The sequence below is a fragment of the Tupaia chinensis genome, unplaced genomic scaffold (genome assembly GCF_000334495.1).
Source record: "Tupaia chinensis unplaced genomic scaffold, TupChi_1.0 Scaffold000359_1, whole genome shotgun sequence".
Taxonomy (NCBI): domain Eukaryota; kingdom Metazoa; phylum Chordata; class Mammalia; order Scandentia; family Tupaiidae; genus Tupaia; species Tupaia belangeri.
In genome coordinates, this window is record NW_006159855.1 from 3,316,931 (window position 1) to 3,333,005 (window position 16,075).

General features: G+C 42.9%; 1 protein-coding gene across 2 annotated transcripts in view; it reads left to right on the forward strand.

Moving 5' to 3' along the window:
- The window catches only part of TM6SF1 (transmembrane 6 superfamily member 1), a 59,090-nt gene that overhangs the window by 3,803 nt on the left and 39,212 nt on the right, over positions 1-16,075 (forward strand). Inside the window, exon 1 of one of the 2 annotated variants that reach the window (XM_014589486.2) lies at positions 9,572-9,594. The exons of the other annotated variant lie outside the window; for it this stretch is intronic. The gene's annotated coding sequence lies outside the window, so the exon portion shown is untranslated. Of the gene's footprint in view, positions 1-9,571; positions 9,595-16,075 lie in introns of those variants that run through there. 2 annotated transcript variants of the gene reach the window in all.

Sequence of the window (16,075 nt, forward strand, 5' to 3'; positions counted from 1 at the left end):
CTGTCATGCAAGCTAATTGGGAGGCGGGGGGGGAAGACTGTGATAAAAAAAAAAAAAGGCCCTATCAAAATTACCTCTGTCTCTTCCCATCTCCCTGCTTCCTTTTTTAATTTTTTTTGGTCTCTCTCTTCTCATAAATAAAATAAATAAATAAATAAAGCAAAATTTAAAAAGTAGAAAGACAAATTTGGAAAACTGCAAGATTGATGACAAAGGTATGATATCCTTAACATATAAATACCTTTTACAAATCAATAAGATGAATATCCTCCCACTCCCCTCCCCTCTTCTTAATGAGCAAAGGGCATGAACAGGAAACACACACATGCATTATCTTTCTGAAGAGCAATTCAGAAATATGTGTCCACAGTTTAAAACCTACGTATCTTTTGTTCAGCTGTTTCACCTATGGTCATTTATCCCTAAGAAATAAGAGCGGGTGATAGAAATAAAAGCAAGGATAGCAAAGTATTGTAATAATTTTTTAAAAACGGAAACAAACCTAGGCAGGTAATTAAGTAAATTACAATACAATCAGCCATATGATGAAGTAATAAATATCCACCGAAAAGGCTAATTGACATGAAAACCCCGTGAAACGGAGTGAAAAGAGCAGGTTCCAGAACAGTATGGATAGCACACCATTCTGTCCTATGGGCTCAGAGGATGCTGTTTGTTCTAAGTGTCTGATACACATATGGACTACATATAAAAAGGTTGAAAGTATGACTGTTGTTACTAATTTGATATATTGCAGGGTCATGGGATTGTGAATGACACCCCCACCCCCACCCCCTTATATTTCTTTTGTTATTTGAGGGAAAGCGTTTTGTTTTGATTTAAGTAAAAATATCCTGAGATTTGACTAGATAAAAATCTTGAATTAGCTGCCTAGTAAGCTACAAGAAAGGGCACTAGGCATGGCTGTGCCATAGATGTAGTTTATTTCCTTGACTTCCTCTGAAATGCTTTTAGCTATTACTTTTCATCTGACTAAATTGCAATTTAAATTCAGCTCAACATTCATCGCAAGGCACTAGAGGCGAGATTTCAAAGACGACTAGAACATAGTACTTGCTTCAAGGAAGCGTATAGTTTAGTAGGAGAGGAAAGCCCATCGAGGCCTGCTCAGCTAGAAATAAAGCTTCCTTTGCTATATGCTAGATTTCTTTTTTTAAAATGCAGCAGTGAAAGCAATTTACCATCCCCTAGACTAAATTCAGCTTACTTATGGAGTTCTTTCTTTGCTTGTCACTGCTTTCTGGAATCCAGCCTAAGAAAGTAATATATGTCACCATGTGTGCTATTTTATAATTAGAACAAATGTGAGGACTTTATAAGAAAAAGACCTACCAGCAAAAAAAAAAAAAAAGGAACAAAGAAAGAAAAATAACTTAGTAAAATTCTAGAAAAGGCAGTCAGGAGAAAGAAGGAGGGATAGATCTATTTTGGAAAATAATTTAATGCTAAAGAAAGAAAAGACATTTCAGTAAGCGTAAAGGCAACTATTATGCCCTTAGGATTGCTATTGGATCACCCTCTCTGTGAAAGGATGAGTATTGTAGGTATAAATAGAAGCAGAGGTCAAGAAGCGAAAGGCAGAAAATGGCTTACGCGTCCAGCAGAGTGATAAGCATGTGAAATAATACCCTCTACTCATAAGGCTGCTATTATGCCTGTGACCCGAATTTGAGCTCCAGGGAAGAAAGGAGGGATGAAAGTCAGAAGGGTTCAGAATGACCCTTCTTATCAATCTTAAACCAGCCCCAGCCTTGACCGAACCTCACTCTGACACCACTAATACACAGTAGTCTTATTGCTAAGATCTCTGAGCTGATTGAGCCATTTCTTCCTGCCCTTCACCTTTTCCAGCTGAGAATTAACACCGCGTAGAAAGATGTGGCCGACCTAAGTTCTGACAGCCAATATCCCCTGGCTCTCCAGGGTCAAGAGTTTTTGAGAGGCCTTTGCCAGTATGGCCCCAGGAATTAAAATGAACAGACGGGAAGAGGATCACTCCTAGTGCAAAGCAGTTTGATTTTCCACTATCTTTTTCCTTTTTTTCTAAATTTTGCCAGAGGGCATGTGTGCTCACAGGAGAGAGGTAGAGAGGAAAAGTAAGAAGGCACCCACCCCCCATGGGGAGCTGTCATGGCACAATCCCTTCTCCATCTCTCCCTCCTTTGGGGATTCTGGGTATGCATGCACACATGGCCAGTGTGTTTCTCAAGCTGTTGGGTCCAGGGACGCTTGACTGTGTGAGATCCAGGCATTAACCACCATGCTGCCAGCCGGCCCAGTTTGCCACCATCTTTGCATCCCATCTCTCCACCACGCCGACCACCTCCAGCCAAATTAACCATGTTCTGCAGTAACACAGCAGTCAGCTTCCCTCTGCCATCCTGCCAGCCACGTCAGCCCCTCAGGCTCTAACAGGGCATGTCCCTCTGACTACCCACCTCCACCCCTCCTGCATTGACAGTCCCGTGTCTCAGGCTCCTCTCCCAACGGCCTATGCCCACCATGTTCTCCACCGGCTCGGCCACCACGTGCTACTGTGCATGGTCACAGTCTCGCCGAATGGTGGTGCCCCTCCTGGCTGCTCTGTGAGCCTGCTACCTCCTCTTTGTCCTTCTCTGAGAGGTTCTTCTCTACACCAACTTCACTCACTACAGTCAGCACTTTCCTTAAGAAGAGAGTAAAGAAGGGAGACCAGCAGATGGCGTAATGATTACGTCACTGGACTTCCATGTAGTCAGCCATGGTTGGAGTCCTGGACCCAGCAGCTTAAAACTCACAAAGGGCACACATGCGTGCATGCCCAAGATCCCAAGAGGAGAGTGGAGGAGAAAGGACTGCAGCGTGAACATCCCCTCTTGAGGGTGGTTTCTCTGTCTTTCCAGCAATGGCACAGGTCCTATACCAAAAGTCTTTGTCTTTTCTTTTCTTTTTTTTTAAAAAAAAAAAAAACTTCATTTATTTATTTAAATTTGACCAGAGAGAGAGAGTTCAAGTTCTGAGTCTCTGACTAGCTCTTTCTCAGATCTGCCTGGTTTCCATGTCAGAATCTCTCTGCTGCCTCACCTAGGAGCCATTCTTCTGGGCTTGAATGAGTTGGTTTGTTTTTAAAGGTTTTCCTTCCTTTTTTAGCTTTGCCATAGATGGAGAAGAGAGAAAGTGAGCAATCACCAATCACCCCTCACGGGGTGTGATCACACTGCAATTCCTTTTCCTCCATTCTCCTCTTGGGATTTTGGGCATGCACACACACGCACCTGGTATGTTTTGCACACTGCCAGGTCCGGGACTCAAATCCCACAGGTAGCCATGTGAACTCCAGCCACCTTAAACACCATGCCACTGGCTAGCCTCCGTCTGAATGGTTTTTATCCAACAATTTAACTGGCAATTCTAGAGCTGGTGACACTTTGTTCCATAGCATGAAGTGTTTGGAGAGTATATTCAACAGTTGATACACACTTTTAGTCTGTGACCCCACCTGACAGAACAAGGACACGTCTCCCCATCCCAGCCAGAATCTTGGCAACTTTTTTCTGACATCGGGACTAGAGGCGGGAACGGGGGCGGGGGGGCTGGTCCATGCGTGCCCTTTATTTTTTTGGACTTGGGAAGCAGAATGTTCCCATCTCATAGGTTCCCTCAGGCAATAATATTCCTTCTGATTCAGCTTTCTAGGGATGATGGGAGGAAGCTGAGGCGTGTAGCCACCGGAGCCTTGGTTCCTTACCCCAAGCATCTGTTGGCACTATCTGGCACCAGGGCCCTAGGCCTGCCTGTTCTTACTGCCATCCTGCTAGTTTTCTTACAACTCTGGAGCCTATGGAATCCTCAACTTCCTGAGTCTGTCATCTTCTATCAAAATTTCTCCACCTTTATCTGACCCCATAAAAAAGATGTATTTTCTTAGGCCACTAGACTGAACTAAACATTAGAATTTTTTTAAGAGAGAGTTTTGCTATAGGGCATGTGTGTTCTCTGGAGAGACAGAGAGGAACGGAGAAGCAGAAAGAGAGAAATCACCCCCCAGGAGGGATGGCCGTGCCACAATCCCTTCTCTTCCATTCTCCTCTCGGGATCTTGGGCACACACGCACACACGCCTGGTGTGTTTTAAGCCGACAGGTCCAGGACTAGAACCACGGTCAACTACATAGGAGTCCAGCAATGTAACCATTACACGATCTGCTGGTGCCCTAAACATTAGATTTTTAACTAGCTGAAAGGATGCCCAGCGGCTTATTAATTAATTAAAGAAATGTGTGCAGGGCAGAAAGATTTCTTAATGAAATAGAAACAGAAGTCAGGGCCGTCTAAAGACAGCTTATTTAGATATCACAATAATATCAATAAATATATTAAGTATTTGGACCAGAAGATGGCGCAATGGCCGTGTTGCTGTACTCCCATGTAGCCAACCGCAGTTCAAGTCCTGGACCTGGTGGCTTAAACTCGCACTGGGCGCGTGTGCGTGTGTGCCCAAGATCTTGAGAGGAGAATAGAGGAGAAGGGATTGTGGTGTGGCCATCCCCGCTGGGGGGGGCTTTCTCCCTTTCTGTCTCTATGGCGAGAGCACAAAAAAAAAAAAAAAAAAATATATATATGTATATTAAGTATTGGGACCAGCAGATGGCATAATGACTACATTGCTGGACTCCCATGTAGTTGACTGTGGTTTGAGTCCTGGACCTGGTGGCTTAAACTCACACCGGGCGCGTGTGCGTGCGTGCCCAAGATCCTGAGAGGAGAATGGAGGAGAAAGGATTATGGTGTAACCATCCCCCCTGGGGGGTGGTTTCTCACTTTCTGACTCTGTTTCTCTGGCAAGTGCACGTGCGCTATAGCAAAAATCTCTCAAAATAAAAATACTCACTGTGAAGTCTATATTACTGTTTTCCTAAAGTCTACCCTACACGGATCTAATAATTTGCCTTTCACTTTTAATTATTTAATACACAGCACCTCATTTCTCAAATTTACCCTTCTGTAATTGCTGATTAATTTTTTGTCATTGTGATCTTTTTTCATCTACTTTGTTAACTGTCCATTTGTGCTTTTATTACTAGCTGCCTGACCTATTATTTTGATGCAGTAAAATAATATAAGAAAAACAACTAAAATGAGTCCAGTTTATTCTCTCTTACCAAGGTTGTTATGTTAATGAAAATAATTGTCGGGCTCCAAGGACCCGAAGAGCTGGAATTATCTGTCCCCCACGCTCTGAGTCCTTTAAATAAGCCACGTGGACCGAGCACAGCTGCTGTGAGTCGCTGCAGTGATATAAATACGACCTTCCACGAAAAAGCATGCCATGGCCAGAAATGAAACTCAAGGCAGCGGGTTGGGTTTCAAGAGTCCACATCACTGGAATATGCTGCCTCTGCGGTAACAGGGAAGTAAATATAGACCAGGCTGATGACGTGAACACGTCATTTACCTCTGCCCATCTTCACTCATTTCCCAGCCCACAGAAACTAGACCTACCAGCTCTAAGCAGGTCTGCTTATCCTTTTCCCAACAGCCTCAGGAGTTCCCCTTCTTCTCAAGGCTAATTTTCTGTCAAATAATTACTTTATTTAACTTTATTTATTTATTTATTTATTTAAATTTGACGAGAGAGGGACGGAGCGAGAAAGAGAGAGAAAGCAAGAAAGCAAGCTGCCAGGTCTGGAACTCAAACCGCGGTCGGCCACATGGGAATCCAGGGCCCTAAACCACCACGCTATCTGCCAGTCCCTCAAGGTTAATTTTTGCTTTGGAGTTCTTTCCTAGCTGTCTTGCTAGACTATATTTCCACCCTCTCTCATGTGACTTTAAGTCTCCATTTTACTAGTTTCTTACCTGATACCCACACACACATAACCACAAGCAATCCTTTTTAAAAAAAACCTATGGAAAATGAGTATTATGAAAAAACTATTCATGTATTTTATATATTTTTTGCACCAAAATAAACTCATACTTTAATTCTATTTACTTTTTTTGTTTTTCCTTTTCTAAAAAAGTATTTATTTTTGGAGAGTTTTTATTTTTTGGTATAGGGCACATGAGCTCACTGAAGAGACAGAGACAGAGAAACAGAAAGTGAGAAATCACCCCCTAGGGGGATGGCTATGCCAGTTCCTTCTCCTCCATTCTCCTCTCTGAATTTTGAGAACACACGTACACACGCCCGGCGTGTTTTAAGCCACCAGATCTGGGACTTGAACTGCGGTCAACTATATGGGATTCCGGTCAACTATGTAACTATTACACCATCTGCTGGTCCCTTTCCACCTTTTTTTTAAAGCCAGAGGGCACATGCATATGCATTAGAGAGAGATAAAGAGAGAAGAACCTGCCTGCAGGGCCTGTCACACCATAGTCCTTTAACCCCATTTCTCTAGTCCATGAGGCTCCCGGGTGTGTAGGCACCTGCCCAGCATGTTTTCAAGTCCGGGGCTGGGATTCAACCCCTCGTTGACCATATGGGATCTGTTGTTCATTGTGAAAAAATACATATTCACTAACGCAATGGTCACTTATGAAATTAGTCCCCACTAGATCAGTCCCTGGATCCATCCCTGCCCACTGAATCCATGGCTGTATTCTCATAGTCAGCCTCTTCTGGGTTGTAAGATTGCAGGATTTCCTGAAGCTGATTAAACTGATGTCAGAAAATGGCTTATTTACAAAATGAGAATTTGATTGTAAAACCCTTAACACATGAAGAACAAAGAGACAAGGATAAAGAGAGGTGATTTGCTTCAGAGAGGGTGATTTGCATATCAAAGGATTAAGAGATGCCTTTGGGAAATATAGTGTCCTGAATATTTATGCAAAGACACCTGTCTCTATAATCTTGCTGGAAAATTCACACATGATGTGAATATTGTGGTATTATGCCATAGTACAAATTTTATTTATTTATGTATTCTATCAAAGTTATGCATGTACTTACAAAAATAATAGATTTACAGGGGCCAGCAGATGGCATGGTGGTTGGGGTGCTAATCTCCCACATGGCCAATTGCAGTTTGAGTCCCACACCTGGTGACTTGGAAAACATGCTGGGCACGTGTGCTTGCATGACCAAAATCCAGGGAGGAGAATGGAGGAGAAAGGATTGCAGCATGGCCATAGCCCCTAGAGGTGATTTCTCACCTTCCCTCTCACTGTCTTTCTCTCTTTGGTGAGCTCAGGTACCCTATGGAAACAACCTTAAAAGGATGGAAGGAAAATTTAAAAATAAAATAGATTTACAAGCCTTGTATTGAGAACAAGAATTTGGGGCTGGCCCCATAGCCTAGTGGTTAAGTGAGCCAGGTCCCACATGGCTGACTGCTGTTTGTATTTTGAACCCAGAGGCTGGTCATGTGTGTGTGTGTGTGCATGTGTGTATGTACATGCCCAAAATCCTGACAGGGGGGAGAAATGGAGAAGAGGAGATGGTAGTATGACCATGCCCCACTGGGAAGTACTCCCCACTTTGAGTGTACATGCCCTTTTGCAATTAAAGAAAAAAAGACTTAAAGGGCCGGCAGGTGTGCAGTGGTGAAGGGCACTGGACTCCCACATGGTGGACCTCAGTTCAATTCTCTGACCTGGTGACTTGCTTTCTCACGCTCTCTCTCTCTCTCCCCCACCTCCCTCCCTCTCTGGTCAAAATAAAATAAATAAATAAATAAATGGATGGATGGATGGATGAATAAAGTTAAATAAAATAATCCAAAGAAAAAAAGGATTTGAAACACTTTCTCTGCCTCACCCATCCCCCTCAGTCTTACAGGATAAAGGTTTATAGTATTTACATTTCATTTTGTAATTCTAAGTTGGTTTTCTATGTTTTGCCTATCGTTTGAAATATGGAAAACTTTTTTCCCCCCAATTTATTTATTTGCCTTCATTCACTGTACATCATTACAGCATACAAAATGAGATTTTCCATCTAGAGTACACTGTATATTGTCTCAATCAAGCACATCAACAAATATGTTATTCTTAGCAAATGATCTTCCATTTCTTGTTTTCTGTATGTTTTGCTTTTTTCCCCCCATCATTGGTTCCCTATCTCCTGTTCTCCTCCCACACTGACTGTTTTCTATGTTTGCTTTCTATACCATTTCCCCCCCACATTTTATTGAATCACCAAAGACCCTAATCAATCCAAATTCCCTCCTAGCAAACACATGTGACACACACATTTGAAATATGGAAAACTTTTTGAAATAGCATATTCCCCGTAAAGAACCAATTAATGTGATTGGAGCCAGAGAATATTAATAAATGTAAATCCTGTATCACTGAAATTCTGTTAGTCCAAGGAGATCCTTTTGGGCATCCTAATTTGATGAAGCATCTAAATTTCTTCTGCCTTCTTTCACTTCTTTGGGGTTTTAGGGTTTTTTTTTTTCATATCATGTTGTCTTTTTACTTTGATGTAATTTTATTTTTGCTAGAAAATGTTTGGAAGAACTTTGTCACCTAGGGAGCATGGATTGTAAATGTTCTGAGTTCTTGCCTGTCTCAGAATGCCCTATTACTGTTTATAAAAGTAACTGGCACTTCAGAAGCATTTAGAATTCTAGATGCAAGATTTATTTCTTTGTTAATATGAAGATCAGCTACTCTTTTCTAGGATTCAGTGTTGTTAATGTTAGATGACAGTTCTGTTTCATATTCTTTTGTAGAAAATATCAAAGGTTTTAGGATTTTCCATTTATATTTGGAGCTATGAAATTTTGCCAAGATTAGTATAGATTTTAATTCAATTTGACAAGTCTGGGTTTTTCTTTTTTCTTTTTTGTATGAGAAAGAGTATGTGTGGGAAGGAAAGAAAAAGAAAGGGAGAAAGATATATTTAATTTTTTTTTTTCTACAGAGTGTGTACACTAACCAGAGAAAGAGAGAGAGAAAGAGGAGAGGAGAAAGTACCCCCATGTGGAATGGTCATGCCACAATCCCTTCTGCATCTCTCCCTCCTTTCATGATTTGGGCATGCATGCACACGTGCCCAGCACGTTTTTCAAGCTGCCAGGTACGGGACTCGAACTATAGGGTAGGACATGTGGGACCCAGTTGCCTTACACATTACACTATGAAGCCAGACCACGAGAGGTATTGTGACAGTCTCACCATGTCTTGATGCTCCCATTCCAGTCCCCAAGTTACCTACGACCAGAGGTGTGTGCCACCGTGCCCAGCCTTTTTAGATTGGGCTGGAAGCTGAGCCCAGGTCTCCCGCTGGGCCTCAGCCCCCATGCAGTGAGGCTCTCCCACTTGCCTCACCACGGTTGGGCTTACTTGTGATGCATCTTACTCCTGTCTGTTGGGGCACTATTTAAGGTGTAAACGAATCAAATATTGCTGCCCTCCTGGAGTTTACAAGCTAGTGGAGGGAAACAGGTCATAAGTAATATATATAATTCCTAAGAAAATTTTATAGCATGCAAATTATATAGTAAGATAAAAGCAATGAGTAGACCAGGGTAGAGGACAGGGAACCTTGATGATGGAAGTTTAAACTTTTTTCTTTTAATTTTGTTCAGGGGACACTTTCCATCTTGAAGACTCAAGTATTTTTCGAGCTTAAGAAAAGGTGAGGTGGGACCCAGCAGATGATGTTATGATTATGTTGCTGAGCTCCCATGTGGTTGACCATGGTTTGAGTCCTGGACCTGGTAGCTTACAGCTCACGCAGGGTGCATGTGCGTGCATGCCCAAGATACCAAGAGGAGAATGGAGAAGGGATTACGGTGTGGCCATCCCCCCTAGTGGTTGATTTCTCGCTTTCTGTTTCTCTGTGTCTCTCTGGCAGGTGCATAAGCCCTATAGCAAAAATCTCTCTTAAAAAAAAAAAAAGATAGATAAAGAAAAGGTGAGAAATTGGGCCAGCAGGTAGTGTAGTGGTTAAGGCACTGGACTCCCACATGGCCCACTGTGGGTCCTGGACTGGGCAGCTTGAAACTCAGGCTGGGCATGAATGTGTTCATGCCTAAAATCCTGAGAGGAAATTGGAGGAGAAGGGATTGAAGCAGGACCATCCCTCCAGGAGGTAATTTCTAACTTTCAATCTCTCTGTCTCTGTCTCTCTGGTGAGCACAGGCTCCCTCTATAGCAAAAAGCTCTAAAAGAAAAACAAAACAAAACAAGAAAACATGAGAAATCACCCCGCCCAGGGGGAGATTGCCACTCCACAATCCCTTCGCCATACTCCTAGGATTTTGGGCGGAAACACATGCACATCCAGCATGATTTTCAAGGTGCCAGTTCCAGGACTTGAACTGCTGTCAGCCATGTAGGGATCCAACTCAACCATCACATCACCTGCTGGCCCCCACAGTGAGTGTTATTAGGAGGGTAGAACACTGAAGATGTTCTGAGAAACAACTGTTCAGAATTTAACTCTATATTTATTGCAGGAATGTCACTGAGTTCAGACTATATGGCGCTGTGTTCTCTTTAAGAAGAGCAGGGAGAGTGTTTCTGAGCAGCAGATCTGTTTTTATCTTATGGACACTGAATGTTATAACGATTTTGTTTCCCTCCTTTGCTTTGGTTGCTAGGAAACCAAGGACAAAGCTGCATACCTCCTCTGGCAACTACATACCAACTTCTACATACCCACTTTACCTCTCCCTTTTTATTTTATCACTGATTCCTACACAACTCTTTCCTTCCCCTTCTCTTCTTCTTTCTCCTTTTTTCTCTTGCTTCTTTTCTTCCTTTTTCCTTTCCCCTCTTCAGTTAACATTAATTATCTGCTCTGTGCCTGGCACTGTGTTGGGGGCTGGATATGCAGCTATCTTTTGGTCGCTGAACTCCCACATGGCCAACTGCGGTTTGAGTCCCAGACCTGATGGCTTACTTTCTTGCTTTCCCTCTTTCTCCCTCTCTCTTTCTTTCTCTTTCACTCACTCATTCTGTTCCTCTCTGGTCAAATTTAAATAAATAGGAGCTGGCAGGTGGCATGGTGGTTAAGGATGCTGGACTCCTACGTAGTCTACAGTGGTTTGAGTCCTGGACCTGGTGGCTTGCTTTCTCACTTTCCTTCTCTCTCTCTCTCTCTCTCTCTCTCTCTCTGTCCCTCTCTGGTCAAATTAAAATGGATGAATAAATATAATAAAGTTAAATAAAAGTAATTCTTTAAAATTTTTTTAAATAAATAAAGTTAAATAAAATAATTCTTAAAAAAAAAATAACCACAGATGAGAGACCAGCAGATGGTGTAATGGTTATGTTGCTGGACTCCACATAGCTGGCCATGGTTTGAGTCCCATATTCAGTGACTTGAAACTCATTCTGGGCGTGTGTGCATGCATGCCAAAAATCCTGAGAGGAGAATTGAGGAGAAGGGACTGCAGCATGGCCATCCTCCCTGAGGGTGATTTCTTGCTTCATGTCTCTCTGGAGACCACATGTACCCTATAGCAAGGAACTCTCACCAAAAATAAATAAATAAAATAATCACAGCCCAATTTCAGTCATTCCTGGATGCTGGAAAGAGGTTAAGGAGACCCAGATCCAGAGATCCTTCCAGTAGTGTGTGTGTGTGTGTGTGTGTGTGTAGGGGGGTGTACAAGGTCTCACTATGTTGTCCAGGTCAGCCTCAAGCTCGGAATCCTCCTGCCTCAGCGTCTTGAGTCACTGGGATATAGGGAACAGGGTTGTAGATTGGACTGGGAGTTGAACCCTGGCTTTCCAGCCTATGAAGCATAGTGTTTCAGCAGAATATGCCACTGAGGCTGGGCCTTCCCACTGGTGTTTTATTGGGTGGGCTGGCCTCTCCTTGGCTCCCTTTCCAAACAGGGCCATAGGGACCCTACCCACTTGAGCACCACAATCTTGCCTGGGCAGTCTCAGGCCCATCCAGTTGCCCTGGTACATTTGTCTAAATATATAGCCTGTCGTAACAACATGACCGCAACTTTTATCCAGCAATAAAAAGTGGGAAACAAGCATTTGAAAAGGGGGGTAAGAGGCAGCAAGTGGCACGGTGGTTAAGTCACTGGACTCTCACATGGCCAACTGTGGTTTGAGTCCTGGACCTGATATTTTGCTTTTTTATTTTCCCTTTCTGTCTCTGTCTATCTCTCTCTGGTGAGAGCACATGCCCTATAGCAAAAATTAAATAAAAGATAATAAAAAATACAATTAAAGAAACTATGATAAAATATTTTTTTAAAAAAATAGAAAGAAAAGGGAAAAAAGCAGAAGTCGTGGAGCTGGGGTCTAAGGAGTGAAGTTTGGGGGCTGTCAGGTAGCATGGTGGTTAAGGCACTGGACTCCCAAGTGGCCAACTGCAGTTTGAGTCCCAAACCCGGCTTTCTCTCTTTCTTCCTCTCTCTCTTCCTCTCTCTCTGTCTCTGATGAGTGCATGTGTCCTACAGCAAATTAAATAATAATAATATGTAAAGTTAAATAATGATTTTTTTAAAGTGAAGGGTGGGCTGATTTCTACTTTACTCTTCCAGGAAAATCATTAATCTGTGGCATCTCAGTTCCTGATTAGTAACAATCTCTCATAGTTTCCACTTCCCGTGTAACTGAGTTCCTTAAAGTTCTGTTTTTACTTCCCCTCCATGGCAGCAGCAGTCACGTTACTGGGGTGATTAGTCACCGGTCCTGCACTGACACTACAAAGCACTGTGTTTCTCTCAGGGAATGGGCATTATTATAGACCTTGCAAGAGTCATAATCCTAAGAAAACAAAAACTAAAAATAAACAGCTTTCCTGTCTGAATACTTAAAAAAAAAAAAAAGATTTAATTTTACTTATTTATTTAAAAAAATTTGACCAGAGAGAGAGGGAAAGTGAGAAAGCAAGCTGCTAGGCCCAGGACTCGAACCCCAATCAGCCATATGGGAGTCCAGTGCCTTAACCACCATGCCACCTGCTGGCCCCCTGAATACCTTTCTTCTTTTTTAGAGAGATTTTTGCTATAGGGTATGGGTGGCTCACTGGAGAGACGGAGACACAGAAAGCAAGAAATCACCCTCCACAGGGAACAGCAATGTCACAATCCCTTCTCCATTGTCCTCTTGGGATTTTTGGCCCGAATGCACACGTACCCCACATGAATTTTAAGCTGCTGCATCCGGGACTTAAACCACAGTTGACTATGTGGGAGTCCAGCGATGTAACCATTACACCATCTGCTGGTCCTCCTGAATACCTTTTTTTAGAAAAGCTACATACAACCCTCTTTTCAAACAAAATAATTACTGATCTGCCTTGAGCAGAACCCTGTACCTGCGCCTCTTGAGCAGTGGGTCAACTGACCAAACCTGGGTTGCATCCACCACATCTGTCTAAGATTCCACACGTGGTGCACTGCTGTTGGTCAGCTGTGATACTGTGATTTTAGTGCCTTAAAGTCAGAAAATAGGGAATCAGATTTGCCTTTTGTCTTCTTAGCCCTTTTAACCTGGGCAAAATCATCTTTTTTTTAAGAGAGAGATTTTTGCTATAAGGCATGTACACTCGCCAGAGAGGCAGAGACAGAAAGTGAGAAATTGCCTCCCAGGGGGATGGTCACGGTGCAATCCTTTTTCCTCCGTCCTCCTCTCAGGATTTTGGGCACACACATGCATGTGCCCGGCGTGAGTTTTAAGCTGCCAGATGGTCCCAGTCATTTAGCTTCTTTAAGAAAATATTTTTTAAAATTCTATTTATTTCTTCCATGAGAGAGCAGAAAGAACCCTCAATAGGGCCTTCACGCCACCATCCACCTCCAGCCTCAGTTGAGTCAGATCGTGGGCACGTGCACATGTGCCTGGAGTGCACAGGGAGCCCCTGGATGCAAACTCAGGGTGTCTCATGTGGCCTCCGTGTCACAGAGGATTATGCTACTGCTGCACCAGTGCAGCTAGACCGTCACACTTCTGAGCTCTAATTTCTTCATCCATAAATGACTTTTTTTTTTTTTAAGTTTTGCTATAGGGCACGTGCGATTGCCAGAGAGACAGAGAGGAAAAGCGAGAAACCATCCCACAGGTGGGATGGCTATGATGCAATCCCTTCTCCATTCTCCTGTCAAAATTTTGAACACATGTGCCTGGTATGGTATTTTTTTCTTTTTTTTTGGAGAGTTTTTGCTGTAGGGTACATGTGCTTGCTGGAGAGAGAGACGGAAAGTGAGAAATCACCCCCCCCCAGGGGGGATGGTCACACTGCAGTTCCTTCTCCTCCATTCTCCTTTCAAGATCTTAGGCACGCATGCACACATGCCTGGCGTGAATTTCAAGCCACTGGGTCAGGGATTTGAACCGTGGTTGGCCATGTGTGAGTCCAGGGATGTAATCGCTACACCAGATAGTCCCTAAATAATTATTTTTTAAAAAGAAAAAGAAGGATCAATAATGGTCATAATGGTTACATCACTGAACTCCCACATGGCTGACTGTGGTTCGAGTCCCAGACCCAGCGGCTTGAAACTTACTATGAGCATGTGTGTGTGCATGCCCAAGATCCCAGGAGGAGAACAGAGAAGGGATTGCAGCATGGCCATCTCCCTGGAGGGGTGATGTCTCACTTTCCCTTTCACTGTATCTCTCTCTCTCCAGCAAGCACACACACCCTAAAGCAAAAAGCTTTATCCCCCACAATTTATTTAATTTTATTTATTATTATTAATTCCGTTTTTAAAATTTGATCAGAGAGTGAAAGCAAAAGGGAAAGTGAGAAAGCAAGCCACCAGGTCCAGGACTTGAACTGTGGTCAGCCACGTGGGGATCCAGCATCTTAACCACCTTGCCAGCTGCCACCCCATTTCCCCATGTGATTTTCAAGCTGCTGGGTCTGGAACTGAACCACAGAGTTGGCCATGTGGGATCCAGTGCCTTAATCTCCATACCACCTTATAAATTTTTTTGGTTTTTTTTTTTTTAGAGATTTTTGCTATAGGGCGCATATGCTCACTGGAGAGACAGAGAGACAGAGAGAAAATGAGAAATCACCCCCCCCCCAGGGGGGATGGCCATGCCACATCTCTTCTCCATTCTCCTCAGGATTTTTGGCATGCACGCACACACACGCGGCCTGCATGAGTTTTAAGCCTCTGGGTCCAGGACTTGAACCACGGTCCACTATGTGGGAGTCTAGTGACTTAAGCATTACATCATCTGCTGGTTCCTCACTTACAAATCTTAAATGGTTCACTGCACTTAAGGTTCTCTGGGACTGAGGCCTGATCACCTCTTTACCTCTGGTCAGTCACTTACACACAGAATTTCTGATCAGAGCAAATTACTTGCAGTTCATAAAGTGACATGTTCTTTCATACATTTCTGCCTTTAACATGTGCTGTCCCTGTCACCTGGGAAGTCCTACCTCCTCCTCTTCTGCTTGGCAGCTTCTACTTGTTCTTCAAGGCTGATCTATAAAGCCTTACCTCCTCTCTGAAGCTTTTCTTGGTTCCTCCCAGACAGAACTGGTTGGTTCCTGTAGCAATTTGTATATACATCTTTTATTATATGATTACTGTTTACATGTCTTTGTCTCATCCTGCACTGTGGTCTTTTGGGGGCGATTTGTAATTCATCTTTGTGTGCCCACCTCTTGGAACAATGCTGGAAACATGGTAGATTCTCTTAGGATATTTGTTCAGTAAATAAGTTGATTACTGATTTACCTATTATACCTAATTGTAACAGAGTGAATGAAGCCAGGTTAGTATGATAGGAAGTCAACCTAGAACTGTGGTGTCCAATATGGAAGCTTCTAGCCACATATGCCTGCTGAGCAGCTGAAATGTGATTGGTCTGAATTGAGATAATATGTAAGTATAAAATACTCACAGGGTTTTAAAGATTAGAATTTAAAAAGTAGGTCAAGTACCTCATTAGTATATTTCGTGTTGATGACTTGTAATGATAACCTTTTGGATATATGGGGGCTAAATAAAATACATTAGTAAAAATAATGTCATTATTTTGAAATAATTATTTATTTTTTAATTTGACCAGAGAAGGACAAAGTGAGAGAGATGGAAACCGAGACTCGAACCGTGGTCAGCCATGTGGGAGTCCAGAATCCTTAACTCCATGCCATCTGCCAGTCTCTGTCTTTTTTTTTTTTT